Genomic DNA, 17551 nt, shown 5'->3' on the forward strand with positions numbered 1-17551 from the left:
TGGGTATCCGGATTTGTCTCGTCATTCTAAGCAACTTTCATGTAGAAAGTGTTTTCATCCGAGTTACGGATTATTTTATATAATTTTCTAAAGTTTTAAATCATTTACTGGAATTTACTTTTTTTAACAAAAAGGAATTATGACATCAACATGATGCAATGCTGATGTCAGCTTGTCAACTGGTCGGCTGACCAGTCAAACCAGACAGGTGGGTCCAGTGGGACCCACATGTCATTGACAGGGCACTAACAGGGGGGTTTAGACTAATTAATTGGGTTAATTAGCAGGTGGGGCCCAGTAAGCAGTGAGAGATTAGGCTTTAATTAATTAATTTAATTAATTAGCAGATTATCTATTTGTTTTTATTCATTTTATGGCATGGGGCCCGCATGTCAGTGGCAGTAGCTGCCACGTCAGCGAAGTTGACTTCGGTCAACGTGGCCAGTTGGGCCCCCTAGGCCCACAGGCAGTGACCCAGGGGTGGACCCCCGGGGTGCCACCTCAGCGGAGCCGCCGGAGTAGCTCCGGCGAGCTCGCGCGCAGCGGCCGAACCCCGGCGAGCTTCGGGTTTTGCCTATGGGGCACCAAATCGGGCGCGGCCAGGCTCTCTGGAATGGCCTCTTTTCGCCGCGTCCGATGGATGGGAGCACAACGGCGGGGGTGGCCGGAATGGTCGCCGGTGACGAGCGCGGCAGACGGCAATTCGGGCATGGACGGGGATCGTGCAACGGGGTGTTCGAACTAGGCGGGTTTGGGACCAGACAGACGAGCGTGTCGAGGCGCATCTAGTGGTGGCGGTGGCGTGGCCGGAGGAGGGTCGCGCGTCACCGGCGATGAGCGGGGCGGACGACAGAGTTCGGTCGTCATCAGGTTCGGAGTTGCGATGCGCTAAACGAGCAGCGTGAGGCATCTACGGCGTCTACTCGACGCGAGAAGCGGAATGGTGGCACGCACTGGACCAAATGGTCACCGTGGCCACGCCGGCGACGAGCTCGGGCGAGGCTACATTCGGGCACGGCATGGAGGAGGAGCTACGACGGTGGAAATGCTCGAGAAAGAGAGGGGAAAGAAGGGCATGCTCACGTTGCTCCTGCAGGTGTGCTTAAGTGGGCTCGGGGAGGGCTCGGTGCAGCGAATTCGGCGGCGAAGTTCGTCGGAGCAGAGGAGGAAGATGGCAGCGTCGTGGGCGTTGCGGTGGGTCCAAACTCCAATGGGATGCACCGGTCGAGGCAGCGGACGACGGCGACCCTTGGGGACATAGAGGGGCTGCGAGGTGGGCACGGTGGCCGTGGCTAGGCCGGAGCCATGGCGGCGGTGGTGTTCGACTGCGATGGGGAACGAGGGGGAGTGGCGAGGTGGATCTGAGGGGTGAGGGAGTGGCACATGAACCGAGGGCGAGAGTGGGGGCGAGTGGGAGGCGGGATCGAGGAGGCGGGGGTGTGGTGGCATTATCCTCTCCTCGACGTCGACGAGGGGGTCCGGTGGCGATGCGCCCCTATTCTGACCCGGGTCGGTGGAACAAGAAGGGAGACGAGGCAGGGGGGGTGGGCCGGCGGTAGGCAAGCTGGGCCAGGTGGGCCAGTCTAGCGTGTGAGCTGGGCCACCTGGTCCAGTGGGGGGGGGTTCTTTTCCTTTTCTTTTCTATTTTATTTCACTTTAAAATATTTAGGCACTCTCTAAAAAATTGTTTTCTCCACAATAATTACCATGCAATATTTGGCACCCACCGAACATTTTTGTCTTGACCTTTGAAAACTTTGGGTGTTTGCCACTAATTCATTTTTGAATTTGCAATTTTTTTGGAACTACCACTTGATTAGCAATAGTAACATAGATGACATGTCATCATCAGGAGAGTTTTATTGTAGCCTAATTATCTGTGCGTTACAATAAAGCTGCATAGTCCGGTTGCCTTGTTCGTTGCGCTAAACACCTCCTTAAAGGACCAAAAAATTTAGATAAAGAGTGTTTAGATATATCCCGAACACCCATGTACTAGTTACATGGGGGCAGAAGCTGACGACTGGCCAACTCTCAGATTTTGTAAGCAGACGCACAGAAGGTAAATTTTTAAATCAACCAGCGTTATATTGCTCAAATGAACTTTTTTTTCATATTACTGGATAAAATGAGTACATTCACTCAAAGATTACATCCTTAGCACATTGCTCCACCACAAGGCGGGAGCCCTTCAGGACACTGTCATAATACTTTTCGGGATGGTGGTGTTCCTTGCCCTTCGGTGGCCTCTCTGTCATCAGCTTCTAGGCATCCATCTCCGCCCAGTGCACTTTCGCACGGGCGAAGGCCATGAGCGCACCTTCAATGCAAACTGACCACTTTATGACTTCAAGCCGCGGGCAGGCATTTACAAGCAGCTTCACGAGGCCGAAGTAGCTGTTGGGCAAAGACTCGGCAGGCCACAGCCGGACTATGAGGTCCTTCATGGCCAGTTCGGCCGCCTTGTGTAGTTCGACCAGTTGCTTCAGCTGGTCGCTCAAGGGCATTGGATGTTCTGTCCCAAGATACTGAGACTAGAACTACTTCTCTGACGAGCTCCCTTCTTCGGCTCGGTAGAACTCTGCGGCATCAGATATGCTACGCGGTAGATCGGCGAACGCTCCTGGAGAGCTCCAAATTCGGGTAAGTAAAAGAAAAGTCTCCTTCACATGCTTGCTTTGCAGAATGAATGCCTTACCCGCCACAATCTTCTTGACCGCCTGAATCTCCTAGAGGGCATTTTGGGCTTCGTCTTTGGTGTCTTGCATGCTCTGGAGGGCCTTAGCAAGCCCGGACTCTTGAGTCTTAGAGTCACGCTCCAAGGACTCGTATTTCTGGATGAAATCCTAGAGCTCTTGCTGGACCTTGTTGACCCGAGCCTCTTGCTTCTCGCGCTCGGCGCGTTCCTTGGCCGCTTTGTCTTCGGCCTCGATCAGCGCCTTCTTAAGGGCCGCCACTTTGGTCGTGGCCCCTATTAAAGTTCATGACGCTTCTATTACCAGCAACAATTTTTCCTTTATAAATATACAGATGGGGTATTGTGTACCTTTGTTTTCCTCGAGTTGCCTCTTCACAAGGCTGTGCTCTCCCTCGGTCCGCTCCAGGTCCCGCTTCAGCCCAGAGACCTCCACAGTACGAGCTGGAGCGGCCAGCAGCGACGCCTGCTTATTCACATAGATATCTTTTGTTAGACTCCTGCGGATGTTATTTGATCCTCTTTTCGGCCTTTCTTTCCGAACACCAAACAGAGCATCAGGGGCTACTATCTATACTATGATATTTTCTTACAATTTTATTACTTACCTCAAAGCCTGTTAGGAGGCTGGCGCAGGATTTAGTCAATCCGCTTTTGGCAGACCGGACCTTCTCAATCACCGTACTCATAATGGTACGGTGTTCTTCATCAATGGAAGTGCCGCGAAGCGCTTCTAGCAAGTTGTCCGATGCCTCTGGATGGACAAAGGTCATCGGCATAGGCGGCTCGCCCCCCTTAGAGAGAGGCTGCCTGCCTGAATGCGGAACCACTGGGGGTTCCGGCGTGGTATCCGGCTGGGGGCCAGACTTGCTGCGGCCCCCGTTATCGGAGTCCATGGGGGTATTCCCCCCATGTGCCCGGCGACTGGGATTTCGCCTGGGGCATCTCCAGAAATGTCTCCCCTTGGTTCGGTATCCTCTGAGACAACACCTCGGTGTTGTCCGCGGGCCTGGGGGAGGAGGCTATCGGGAGTGAATCGCTGTTCATCCCTGACGAGCCCAGAGACCCATCCGAAGAAGATACATTGATGTGGGATTTGGCCGGACTGCATATGCATGTTTGGCATGATAATAAGCAATAAACCAAAACATACGAGAAGTATTATAGTGTCCGAATACTTACGACTTAGCCAGGGGCTTGTCCCTGGACAACCACTCCTCGCCGTTGTAGGTGGTTGTGGTGGAGTGGTCCGGAAGGAAGGTCTTTCCCTTCTTGGACACCTCGGCCTCCCCAGATGGGGCGGCCTTCCTCTTCTTCTCCCCCCCCGGTTGGGGGGGGGGGGAGGGATTTCCTCTTCCTCCTCCTCGTCTTCGTTGGAGGAGTGCGCCTTGGTGTCTTCGGACGTCACGTCCTATGCCACCTTGCGCCGGAGACCTTTCCTGGTCCTCGCGACCTTCTTCTTGGCCTTCTTCTTCGACACCTCATAGGGCGCCAGAAACAACATCTTCGTTAGGAGAGGTGATGCTTGATCTTTAGGTAGCGGAGCCGGATAGTCAATTCGCTCCGCTATCGATACCCAGTCCTGAATAAATCATCATGGAGGCTTAGTTTCCTCCTGCGGATGTGCTGGTAAAAGGCACATCTTGCAAAAATATAAAAACTCACCGGATGGGCTTGGCGTTTCGCGCCGAGTCCACGATCTTCGGTTATGGGTGGGGGGACCTCGGTGGCCTTGAAGAGCACCTTCCAGACATCTTCGTGCGTCATGTCGAAGATCTCTTGCAGCATCTGGTGTTCGGCCGGGTTGAACTCCCACAAATTATAGGCCCGTCTTTGACACGGAAGGATCCGGCGGATGAGCATGGCCTGGACCACGTTGACAAGCTCGATTTTCTTGCCTATCATATTCTGGACGCAGGTCTGGAGTCCGGTCAGCTCCACCGCTGAGCCCCAGGCTAAGTCCTTCTCTTTCTAGGAGGTGAGCCGCATGGGGACGCCGGATCGAAATTTGGGGGTCGCCGCCCAATTGGTGTCGCGCGGCTCGGTGATGTAGAACCACCCTGATTGCCACCCCTTCACGGTCTCCACATAGGAGCCTTCGGGCCAGGTGACATTGGGCATCTTGCCCACCATGGCTCCCCCACACTCCACTTGCTGGCCACCCACCATCTTTGGCTTCACGTTGAAGGTCTTTAGCCATAGGCCGAAGTGGGGCGTGATACGGAGGAAGGCCTCACACACGATGATAAACGCCGAGATGTTGAGGATGAAGTTGGTGCCAGATCATGAAAGTCCAGCCCGTAGTAGAACATAAGCCCGCGGACGAATGGGTGGAGGGGGAATCCCAGTCCGCGGACAAAGTAAGAGAGAAACACTACCCTTTCCTGGGGTTTCGGGGTAGGGATGATCTGCCCTTTGGCCGGAAGCTGGTGCGCGATGTTTGCAGCCAGGTATCCAGCCTCCCGAATATTCGTGATGTCCTCCTCCATAACCGAGGAGACCATCCACTTGCCTCCCGCCCCGGACATGTTCAGAATGACTTTGCGGAGAAGGTGAAAGCTTGGGCGCTGGAGCTCGAGCGAGAGGGAATGGATGAGCAGAGGAAGAAGAAGGCGTGGGTGAAAAAGGGGAATCCTTATCTCTTTATAAAGGCGGTAGAAACCATGCGCCTCCCAACTTGCCCTAGAAACTTGCTTATCCCCCAAGCGCCGTGTTGATGGCGCGGTTGGGTTACCCACACCCATATTGATGAGTATCCCGTGATAAGGGGACATGATCTCTGCTTCGACAAGACGTGTGATAACCCACAAGTGTAGGCGATTGCAACAGCTTTCAAGGGTGAAGTACAACCCAAATTTACTGATTCGACACAAGGGGAGCCAAAGAATATTCTGAGTATTAGCAGATTGAGTTGTCAATTCAACCACACCTGGATAACTTAGTATCTGCAGCAAAGTATTTAGTAGCAAAAGTGGTATGATAGTAATGGCAACAGTAGCAACAGAAAAGGTAAATGTTTTTGGGTTTTTGTAGTAGCTATAACAATAGCAACAGAAAAGTAAATAAGCGGAGAACAATATGTGTAAAGCTTGTAGGCAATGGATCAGTGATGGATAATTATGCCGGATGCGATTCCTCATGCAATAGTTATAATATAGGGTGATATAGAACTAGCTCCAATTCATCAATGTAACGTAGGCATGTATTCCGTAAATAGTCATACATGCTTATGGAAAAGAACTTGCATGACATCTTTTGTCCTACCCTCCCGTGGCAGCAGGGTCCTAGTGGAAACTAAGGGATATTAAGGCCTCCTTTTAATAGAGAATCAGACCAAAGCATTAACACATAGTGAATTCATGAACTCCTCAAACTACGGTCATCACCGAGAAGTATCCCGATTATTGTCACTTCGGGGTTGTCGGATCATAACACATAATAGGTGACTATAGACTTGCAAGATAGGATCAAGAACACACATATATTCATGAAAACATAATAGGTTTAGATCTGAAATCATGGCACTCGGGCCCTAGTGACAAGCATTAAGCATAGCAAAATCATAGCAACATCAATCTCAGAACATAGTGGATACTAGGGATCAAACCCTAACAAAACTAACTTGATTACATGGTAAATCTCATCCAACCCATCACCATCCAGCAAGCCTACAATGGAATTACTCACGCACGGCGGTGAGCATCATGAAATTGGTGATGGAGGATGGTTGATGATGATGACGGTGACGAATCCCCCTCTCCGAAGCCTCGAACGGACTCCAGATCAGCCCTCCCGAGAGAGATTATGGCTTGGCGGCGGCTCCGTGTCGTGAAACGCGATGAAACTTTCTTCTTGATTTTGTTCTCCCCGAGACGGTATATATGGAGTTAGAGTTGAGGTCGGAGGAGGTTCGGGTGGCCCACGAGATAGGAGGGCGCGCCCCCTGTCTCGTGGACAGCCTGTGGCCCCCCTGGCCTTGATTCTTTCGCCAAAAATTCTTATAAATCTGAAAAGTGCCTCCGTGGATTTCCAGGACATTCCGAGAACTTTTCTTTTCTACACATAAAACAACATCATGGCAGTTCTGCTGAAAACAGCGTTAGTCCGAGTTAGTTTCATTCAAATCATGCAAGTTAGAGTCCAAAAGAAGGGCAAAAGTGTTTGGAAAAGTAGATACGTTGGAGACGTATCAACTCCCCCAAGCTTAAACCTTTGCTTGTCCTCAAGCAATTCAGTTGATAAACTGAAAGTGATAAATAAAAAATTTTACAAACTCTGTTTGCTCTTGTTGTTGTAAACATGAAAAGCCAGCATTCAAGTTTCAGCAAATATCATGAACTAACCATACTCACAATAACACATAGGTCTCACAATTACTCATATCAATAGCATAATCCGCTAGCGAGTCATAATAATAAAACTCGGATGACAACACTTTCTCAAAATAATCATAACATGATATAACAAAATGGTATATCGCTAGCCCTTTCAGAGACCGCAAAACATAAATGCAGAGCACCTTTAAAGATCAAGGACTGACTAAACATTGTAATTCATGGTAAAAGGGATCCAGTCAAGTCATACCCAATATAAACCAATAATAATGAATGCAAATGACAATGTGCTCTCTAGCGGGTGCTTTTAATAAGAAGGGTGATGACTCAACATAAAAAGTAAATAGATAGGCCCTTCGCAGAGGGAAGTAGGGATTTGTAGAGGTGCTAGAGCTTGATTTTAAAATAGAGATTGAATAACATTTTGAGCGGCATACTTTCACTGTCAATGCAATAACTATGAGATGGCTGTATCTTCCATACTACATGCATTATAGGCAGTTCCCAAACAGAATGGTAAAGGTTTATACTCCCCCAACCACCAAAAAGCATCAATCCATGGCTTGCTCGAAACAACGAGTGCCTCCAACATACAACAACCCTGGGGGAGTTTTGTTTAATTATATTGATTTGCTTTGATCTTTTTGGATCATGGGACTGGGCATCCCGATTACCGGCCCTTTCTTGTGAATGAGGAGCGGAGTCCACTCCTCGTGAGAATAACCCACCTAGAATGGAAGACATAGGCAGCCCTAGTTGTAACATGAGCTGCTCGATCATACAAAACAGAATTTCATTTGAAGGTTTGGAGTTTGGCACATACAAATTTACTTGGAACGGCAGGTAGATACCGCATATAGGAAGGTATAGTGGACTCATATGGAACAACTTTGGGGTTTAAGGAGTTTGGATGCACAAGCAGTATTCCCGCTTAGTACAGGTGAAGGCTAGCAAAAGACTGTGAAGCGACCAACTGAGAGAGCGACAACAGTCGTAAGCATGCATTAAAATTAATTCGCACCGAATACAAGCATGAGTAGGATATAATCCACCATGAACATAAATATCATGAAGGCTATGTTGATTTGATTCAACTACATGCGTGAACATGTGCCAAGTCGAGTCACTCAATACATTCAAAGGAGGATACCATCCCCTCATACCACATCATAATCATTCTAATAGCATGTTGGCACGCAAGGTAAACCATTATAACTCATAGCTAATCAAGCATGGCACAAGCAACTATAATCTCTAAATGTCATTGCAAATATGTTTACTTTATAATAGCTAACTTAGGAACGATGAACTCATCATACTTACAAAAACAAGAGAGGTCGAGATCATACCAGCTTTTCTCATGCCAATAAGTCCATCATATATCGTCATTATTGCCTTTCACTCGCACGACCGAATGATGTGTATAATAATAAGAGTGCACGTGCATTGGACTAAGATGGAATCTGCAAGCATTCAACTCAAGAGAGAAGACAAGTAATGTGAGCTCTAAATATAAATAATCAATCATGCATATAAGAGCCACTAAGCATTTTCAATATGGTCTTCTCGACCCCCAAAAGAAAAAAAAGAAAAGAAAACTATTTACACGGGAAAGCTCCCAACAAGTAAAAGAAGAACGAGAAATCTTTTTGGGTTTTCATTTTAATTCCTACTACAAGCAAGGGAATTAAACTAACTATTTTTTTTGGTTTTTCTTAAGGTTTAACACACACACAAGAAGAAAGCTAGAAAAAGAAATTTAAACTAACAAGGATAATACAATGAAAGAGTATGAGCACCGACGACTAGTGTGTGAACATGAATGTAAAGTCGGTGAGAAATACGTACTCCCCCAAGCTTAGGCTTTTGGCCTAAGTTGGTCTAATACCAGGGACCGCCGCTACTCTCTCTGGTGCAAGGAGAGGTGTAATCAGGATAATACTGGCTGGTCATCTCCGGATCCCACTGGACAGATGATGCACGAGAAGGGTCCAGCTCAGGTTCAGGTTCTGGAGTAAAAGCTTGGGCTAGATGGTTGTTTACCGCTTCCAGTGTGACGAGAAAATTTTCTACAAGTAAATCAACCAACAGAGGCGCTGGCAAAATAATAATCTCATTGTGTTTCATGTTAAATCTAAGTTTATACAAAAGCATCTTTTCTTCATTGTCAACAATAAACTTGTGTGCTACCATGCTCTTGTAATCTAAAATGTGAGGTAGTTTTGTCTCCTCCTCCTCAAGGTGCCTAATGGGTATCTGCAAATGTTCAGCAAGACGTGCAACATATATACCTCCAAATATGGGGCCTTTTGTACGATTCAGGGCTAGCCGTTTAGGAACGATGGCACCCATACTAAAAGTATTGTCTCCCAGCAAAGCATGTTGAAGAATAATAATATCTGGAATGCTCAAATTTCCACTATTCCCATGACCAATCAAGCATCTACTAGCAACTATAGCAAAGTAGCATAAAACAGGAAAGTGTATGCTAGAGACTTTTGCCTTAGAGCCCTTCTTTGGCTCTTCTACATCAATAGTTTTAACGAAGCCATCCACATCTTCACGATGGGGTTCCTCTAATTCTCCCTCATAAGGTATCCTACATACCGCGCAAAAATGACGTAAAGACATTTCTTTAAATTCATCATATAAATGAAATGAAACTGTAGGCGGTGACTTCTTAGGATAATAATAAAAGTTTTGCACAAAAGTATTGGTAAGTAAGAGATACTGATCGGTTCGGTCGTTCATGAAACCGGTGAGGCCTGCAGTCTCGATTAAAGCATAAAAGTCTTCATGAATTCCGGCTTCCTTCAAGAAATCTTCACATGACCATTCACATGACCGTACTTCCGCTAAGCGAGGAAGATTATACTTGGGTTTTTCCTTCTCTTTGTCTTGTTTTTCCTTAGAGCTTTGGCTAGAAGAGCCTTTAAAGAACCTCCTTAACATTTTCTGAAAAAATTCTGAAATTTTAGTAACTTCAAAATAAAAGTGGATAAAACTAAACAAGATTGATAACAACTACTCCTACAAGTGCCTAGAGCCTATATCATGCATTGGAATTGCTTGGGACCTCAAAAATTTAACATGCAAGCTCAAGAACATGGTCACCTATGCAGCAAAAATTTGCAATGAATAAAGCACTAGAACAAAAACTAATTGGACCAATGGAGGAGTCACATACCAAGCAACAATCTCCCAAAGCAGTTTTGTGAATGGAGCTTTGAGCTAAGAGATCGAAAATCGCAGCAAAACGAGCTAGAACTCGGGTTTGAGCTGGATGGGGATTTTTTCGGGTAGAATATGAAGTGTGTGGGTGCTGGCATAAGTGGAGGGGAGCCACTAGGGGCCCACGAGATAGGGGGGTGCGCCCTACAGGGGGGCGCCCTCCTCTCTCGTGGCCTGGTGCTTGGCCCTCCTGCAGTGTTTTCAGTGCCTAAAATCCTCAAATATTCCATAAAAAATCATACTAAATTTGCAGGGCATTTGCAACACTTTTATTTTCAAACTATTTTTTATTGCACGGATAATTCAGGAAACAGACAGATAATACTAATTTTGCTTTATTTATTCCAAATAACAGAAAGTAAAAAGAGGGTACAGAAGGTTGTGCCTTCTAGTTTCATCCATCTCGTGATCATCAAAATGAACCCGCTAACAAGGTTGATCAAGTCTTGTTAACAAACTCATTCCGAATAACACGGAACTGGAGAAATTTCGAATAACACTAAGTTACCTCAACGGGGATATGAAAATCCCCAACAATAAGAATATCATACTTTTTCTTGACAGTAGGGAGAGGAAATTCAAAACCTCCAAAAATGATAGTTGGAACTTTTTCAATAGAATTGATACTATGAACTTGAGATTGTTTCCTCGGAAAGTGTACCGTATGCTCATTACCATTAATATGAAAAGTGACGTTGCCTTTGTTGCAATCAATAACAGCCCCTGCAGTATTAAGAAAAGGTCTACCAAGGATAATAGACATACTATCGTCATCGGGAATATCAAGAATAACAAATTCCGTTAAGATAGTGACATTTGCAACCACAACAGGCACATCCTCACAAATACTGACATGTATAGCAGTTGATTTATCAGCCATTTGCAAGGATGTTTCAGTAGGTGTCAACTTATTCAATTCAAGTCTACGATATAAAGAGAGAGGCATAACACTAACACCGGCTCCAAGATCACATAAAGCAGTTCTAACATAATTTCTTTTAATAGAGCATGGTATAGTTAGTACACCCGAATCTCCAAGTTTCTTTGGTATTCCACCCTTAAAAGTGTAATTAGCAAGCATGGTGGAAATTTCAGCTTCCGGTATCTTTCTTTTATTTGTGATGATATCCTTCGTATATTTAGCAAAAGGATTTACCTTAAGCATATCAGTTAAGCGCATATATAAGAAAATAGGTCTAATCATTTCAGCAAAGCGCTCAAAATCCTCATCATCCTTTGACTTGGATGGTTTAGGAGGAAAGGGCATGGGTTTCTGAACCCATGGTTCTCTTTCTTTACCGTGCTTCCTAGCAACAAAATCTCTCTTATCATAACGTTGATTCTTTGATTGTGGGTTATCAAGATAAACAACAGGTTCAATCTCTACATCATTATCTTTGCTAGATTGAGCATCAACATGAACATTATCATTAACATTATCACTAGGTTCATGTTCATCACCTGATTGTGTTCCAGCATCAGAAATAGAAATATCATTGGGATTCTCAGGTGTGTCTACTGCAGGTTCATTAGAAGCATGCAAAGTCCTATCGTTTTTCTTTTTCTTCTTCTTAGAAGAACTAGGTGCCTCTAAATTATTTCTTTCAGAATCTTGCTCGATTCTCTTAGGGTGGTGTAACGCCCCGGATACAACTTTCCATATTCGCAACTCCGACCCTTGCCATTTCCGGCTATGTGATTTATTATTTCCTCCGTGGTTGGTTTTTTGTCTGTTGTTTTGCATTTTGTTCTTGTTATGCATCTTGTCTCATGTCATCATCTGCATTTCATCTGCATGTTTTTCAAAACTTGCATCCGTTCGGGTTTCCCCGGTCCTCTCCGTTGTCCGTTCGGAGTCCAGACACACTCGCACGCGCCCGCGGCACCTCCGAAATATTATTTTTTAAGTGGCATAAAAATGTTCTCGGAATGGGTTGCAACTTGTCATGCGGTCTTATTATAGTGTAGACAGGCCGCCTATCAAGTTTCGTCGCATTCGGAGTCCGTTTGACTACCCAACCGTTAAATATGCAACCGCAATATAGCCGGTCTATCGTCGGACATTTTCGATCTCCGAAAATCGTGCCGGGCTGCATTTCTCCTCTCTCTCCTATCAGCCCAAGCCTCTCTCACACAGCCCACCTAGGCCTGCCTAACCCCCATCGCGCACGTCCAGAACTTGCCCGAACCCGACCCGCTCGGTCACGACCGTTGCGTTCAGATCATCCCCCAACATCCCTAATACATCTCCGTTTTCGTAGTTGGACTCCCCTAAGCCATTTTTTCACAACCACTCGATTTCGATCGAAGGTTTCAGTTTAGCCCCTAAACCTAGTCCACCTACTATATAAACCAACCTAGCCTAACCCTAGTCTACCCAGTCCCATCCGCGCCGCCGCCGCTCTCTTTCTCGGGATCCATCCCCACCTACCACAGCCTCCGACCAGATCCCTGGTTTTCCGTGCAGCCGCCCGAGCATCTCGATCCCGAGTGGATCGAGCGCTTCGCCTCCAAGCCCAGCCTCCCCTGCTCATGCCCCGAGCCTCCTGTCGCCAAGGAGCACGAGCTCCTTTGCCTCGCTGCCACGCCAACCGGAGTAGCAGCCCAGCCGGTCATCCCCTTCGCTGCCGAACCTCGCCACCGCCGGAGCTGCTCCGCCCACCGCCCGAACCGGCCAAGATGAGCACCAGCAGGGCCGCCTTCTCCTTCCCTGTCTCTCCTTTCTTCTTCCCTTCTCCCTCCTGTCTCATCTCCCTGCCTCTTCTCCACAGGGAACCATGGCGCCGCCACTTGGAGATCCATGACCGCGCCTCCCTCTCCCGTCTCCGGCCAGATCCATGGCCCAGGGACCAGATCCGCAGCCGTCCCGCCGGAGTCCCCCGCGCCAAGTCCCTCTGCTCGTTCCAGGCGCTCGTCCCCGTCTTCCTCTGCCTCCTCTGCTTCGTCATGACCGAGCGCCCCCCGCCCGTTGACCAGATCGAGCGTGAGAGCTCGATCGCCTGCTCCAGCGCCCCGCTTGGGCCTCAACCCGATCCGGCCTCCTCGTGCCCGCGGCTGGGCTGCATCTCGCATCCGCGTTGCGCCAAGGCCAGCTCGCGCCAGCCTCCCCTTCGCCAGATCTGTCCTGCCAGCTCCTCCACCGACCGGGCCAGGCCCAATGTGAGCAGCTCCCACCTCACCGTCTGGGCTAAGCCCATGGGTGAGCTGCCCCAGCGCCTGCCCTGTTCAGCCTCTGTTCCAGATTTCAGCCCGTATAGTATTTCTTTCCTGCTGCTGCTTTTTTGTCATTTATCCAGTGATTAACAGTTTTACAGAAAACCCCCTGATATTCATGCATTTAATATCTCACAAACTGTGCATCGGATTAAAATAATTTATATATGTAAAATGCTCAAAAAATTGTGTAGATTAATAATATGTCACTTTCATCCATGTTTAAAATGTTTAACATGCTGTTTGTGTTAATTTGCGAATATGCCATGTTAAAATGATTTATTTCATAACTAAATAACCGTAGCTCTGAATTTAATAAACTTTATATGTAAATGGGGTGGAAAAATGCCTAGATTAACATGGTGCACTTTATGTTGCTGTTTAACAACATTAAAATTGTGTTTAGGGCAGAACAGTACCAAATTCATTTTATGCACATGGGGGATTTCCGGAATTGTTGTTTGTTGTTCCGGCCTCACTTAAACTTTCCTAGATAGGTAGATTAATTATGTTTCACCTCTTGCCATGTTTAACAACATTTAATATTGTTGTGTACCTAAACGAGAGAGAACTAAATATGTCAATGTGGTGTTTCGTCAATATGCAACTCGTTGCATATTGAGCTCCACTTAATTGGTAGTATTGTGTGTTGCACTTTGCCATGCCATGCCTTATTAAACCGGACATGCATCATACTTGTTTGTGCATCATGCCATGTTTATGCTTGTGCATTTACCATGTTGTTTGTTTCTTTTCGGTGTTGCTTCTTAGTTCCGGTAATGTTGCGATTGTGAGGATTCGTTCGACTACGTCCGTTCGTCTTCTTCATGGACTCGTTCTTCTTCCTAGCGGGATTTCAGGCAAGATGACCGCTATCCTGGATCTCACTACTATCATTGCTATGCTAGTTGTTTCGTTCTATCGCTATGCTGCGCTACCTATCACCTGTTTATCAAGCCATCCCAAATTGCCATGAACCTCTAACCTTTGACACCTTTCCTATGCAAACCGTTGTTTGGCTATGTTACCGCTTTTGCTCAGCCCCTCTTATAGCGTTTCTAGTTGCAGGTGAAGTTGAAGATTTCTCCATGGTGGACAGGATGGATTTTGGTTGGGATATCACAATATCTCTTATATTATTAATGCATCTATATACTTGGTAAAGGGTGGAAGACTTGGCCTTTTGCCTAGTGTTTTGTTCCACTCTTTCCGCCCTAGTTTCCGTCATACCGGTGTTATGTTCCCGGATTTTGCGTTCCTTACGCGGTCGGGTGATTTATGGGACCCCCTTGACAGTTCGCTTTGAATAAAAGTCCTCCAGCAAGGCCCAACCTTGGTTTTACCATTTGCCTCACCACCACCTACCCTTTCCCTTGGGTCGGCCAACCCGAGGGTCATCTTTATTTTAGCCCCCCCGGGCCAGTGCTTGTCTAAGTGTTGGTCCGAACTGTGCTGCCTGCGAGGCCACCTCGGGGCAACTTGAGGGTTGGTTTTACTCGTAGCTAGTCTCATCCGGTGTTGCCCTGAGAACGAGATATGTGCAGCTCCTATCGGGATTTGTCGGTGCATCGGGTGGCTTTGCTGGTCTTGTTTTACCATTGTCGAAATGTCTTGTAAACCGGGATTCCGAGTCTGATCGGGTCTTCCTGGGAGAAGGTCTATTCCTTCGTTGATCGCAAGAGCTTGTCATGGGCTAAGTTGGGACACCCCTGCAGGGTATAATCTTTCGAAAGTCGTGCCTGCGGTTATAGGCAGATGGGAATTTGTTAATGTCCGGTTGTAGATAACTTGACACCAGATCCGAATTAAAACGCATCAACCACGTGTGTAGCCGTGATGGTCTCTTCTCGGCGGAGTCCGGGAAGTGAACACGGTTTCTGGGTTATGTTTGACGTAAGTAGGAGTTCATGATCACTTCCTGATCATTGCTAGCTTCACGACCGTTCCTTTTGCTCTCTTCTCGCTCTTATTTGCGTATGTTAGCCACCATATCATGCTTAGTCGCTGTTGCAACCTCACCACCTTACCCCTTCCTTTCCCTTTAAGCTTTGCTAGTCTTGATACCCATGGTAATGGGATTGCTGAGTCCTCGTGGCTCACAGATTACTACAACAGCAGTTGCAGGTACAGGTTGTACGATGATCTTGACGCGAGAGCAATGTTTGCTTGTCTTGGAGTTCTTCTTCTACTTCTTCTCCGATCAGGGGATAGGTTCCAGGTCGGCAGCCTGGGCTAGCAGGGTGGATGTCGTTTGAGTTTCTGTTTGTGTTTCGTCCGTAGTCGGATGATGCTCTTATGTATTGTGATGTTGTATTCGTGTGACATTGTATGCCTCTTGTATGTATCCCCATGTATTATGTAATGTTGATGTAATGATATCCACCTTGCAAAAAGCATTTCAATATGCGGGTCTATCCTTGGTGGGACCTTCGAGTTCGTTTTGGATAGGGTCGCATATTGGGCGTGACAGCTGGCCTTCAGGATACAAAGGTTCCTGAGTCATTCTACCAGTTCTAGTAGCCACTCTAACAACAAAGTTATTTTTATTATTCAATTCCTCAAGCAAATCATTTTGAGCTTTGAGTACTTGCTTAGCTTGAGTAGCAACCATAGAAGCATATTTGCTAACGCGGTGAAGTTCATCTTTAACTCTAGCCAGATTATCACCTACGCGTCCTATCTCGAAAGCATTATTCTTTAACTCTCTACCAACATACGCATTAAAACTTTCTTGTCTAGCCATAAAGTCATCAAATTCATCTAAGCATGGGCTATGAAATTTAGTACAGGGTATTTCAACTTTGTCATATCTATAGAGAGAATTTACCTTCACTACCTGTGTCGGGTTATCAAGACAATGTGGTTCTTCAGGCGGTAAATTAAGACCATGTATTTCTTCAATAGGAGGTAAATTCTTAACATCTTCAGCTTTAATACCTTTTTCTTTCATTGATTTCTTTGCCTCTTGCATATCTTCAGGACTGAGAAATAAAACACCTCTCTTCTTCAGAGTGGGTTTAGGAATAGGCTCAGGAGTTGGCTCAATTGGTTCAGGAATTACTTCAGGAACTGGCTCGGGAAGAGTCCACTTATTTTCGTTAGTCAACATATTATGCAATAATATTTCAGCTTCGTCGACTGTTCTTTCCCTGAAAACACAACCAGCACAACTATCCAAGTAGTCCTTGGAAGCATCGATTAGTCCATTATAAAAGATATCAAGTATTTAATTTTTCTTAAGAGGATGATGAGGCAAAGCATTAAGTAACCGGAGAAGCCTCCCCCAAGCTTGTGGGAGACTCTCTTCTTTGATTTGCACAAAATTATACATTTCCCGCAAGGCAGCTTGTTTCTTATGAGCAGAAAAATATTTAGCAGAGAAGTAATAAATCATATCTTGGGGACTACGCACACAACCAGGAGCAAGAGAATTATACCAAGTCTTAGCATCACCCTATAATGAGAACGAAAATATCTTAAGGATATATAAATAGCGAGACTTCTCTTCATGAGTAAATAGGGTGGCTATATCATTCAACTTGGTGAGATGTGCCACAACATTTTCAGATTCAAGGCCATAAAAAGGATCAGATTCAACTAAAGTAATAATCTCAGGATCAACAAAGAATTCATAATCCTTATCAGTAACACAGATAGGTGAAGTAGCAAAAGCAGGATCAGGTTTCATTCTAGCATTAAGAGACTGCTGCTTCCATTTAGCTAATAATTTCTTAAGATCAGATCTATCATTGCAAGCAAGAATTTCCAAGCAACTTTTTCATTCATAACATAACCCTTAGGAACAATAGGTAATGCATAATCATTGGGGGGACGTTCATCATCACTATCATCAATAGCATCTTCAATATTTTCGTCCCCCCTAACTCTAGCAAGTTGTTCATCAAGAAATTCACCTTATGGCAAAGTAGTATCACGCACAGAAGTAGTTTGATCATGCATAACAGAAGTGGCATCATCAATAACATGCGACATATCAGAATTCATAGCAGTAGCAGGTTCAGGTGTCGCAAACTTACTCATAACAGAAGGAGAATCTAGTGCAGATCTAGAAGGCAGT

This window comes from Triticum aestivum, chromosome 1B, assembly GCF_018294505.1.
Source record: "Triticum aestivum cultivar Chinese Spring chromosome 1B, IWGSC CS RefSeq v2.1, whole genome shotgun sequence".
Classification (NCBI taxonomy): domain Eukaryota; kingdom Viridiplantae; phylum Streptophyta; class Magnoliopsida; order Poales; family Poaceae; genus Triticum; species Triticum aestivum.